Here is a 996-nt window from a genome sequence, read left to right on the forward strand (position 1 = left end):
AAATATACCTTAAAAAATAATTAAAATGTGTATTAATAATCTCTGTCTATAGATATACATACCTACTTAAGCATTTAATTTTTTTCTATGCAGTAATTTGCCAAAAATTTGGAAACACTAGAATTGTTTTTATAATAATACAATAAAAGTAATAACAAATTAAATTAATTATGAATTAATAATAGCGAATGTGCATAAAATACAAACAAACAAATTAGACAAAAAACAAAAATTAAAAATTTTTCGAGATCGGAAAATTACACAAAAATTAATTCAGATAAAAAGAAATTTAATTTAATACGTATGTATATTTAAACAAATTTTTTTTTGTTATTAAAGAACATTATGTTCAAAATTTTTTCAAAGTATGAGAACAACAAACAACATTTTTAGTATATTTATGTTTTTTTTAAGGATTTTTCCAAAGTATAAAAACATAAAATTAATCATGAAATTTTTAAAATATTTTTTCTTAGTTTTGTATTTAAAAAATATAGCAGTTTAATAAAAAATAATAGATTGAAGATAATTGCAAAAACAAAAAATATGCATAAATTCTTTTAAATATTCTTTTTTTTATTTTCTATTCAAAAAAAAAATGTTGCAGTTTTTTTTTAAATAATTGACTGACATTTAATTAACTTATTTTATTAAGAAGAAAAAATGTTAAAAAGTTTTGCAAAATACAAAAACCACAAATTAATAATTATTTTTCCAACATACTTTTTTATTAATTTTTTATTGACAAAAATATTGCAGTTTATTTAACAATTACAAAAATTAAAAAATAATCTGGTAGGTACTTGAAAAATTGTAAGTTAATAACAAAAACAAACAATTGATCTTGAAATTAATATTTTTTCAAATAATAGAGATTGTATTAAAAACAGATACAATACAAATTAATTTCAAATATTTTGGATAATACAAAATCAAAATATTATCCACAATTGTTTTTTTTTCTTAATTTTTGTAACTATTTTTTAAAATATTTTT

This window comes from Bactrocera latifrons, unplaced genomic scaffold (genome assembly GCF_001853355.1).
Source record: "Bactrocera latifrons isolate USDA-ARS-PBARC rearing strain unplaced genomic scaffold, ASM185335v1 scaffold_225, whole genome shotgun sequence".
Taxonomy (NCBI): domain Eukaryota; kingdom Metazoa; phylum Arthropoda; class Insecta; order Diptera; family Tephritidae; genus Bactrocera; species Bactrocera latifrons.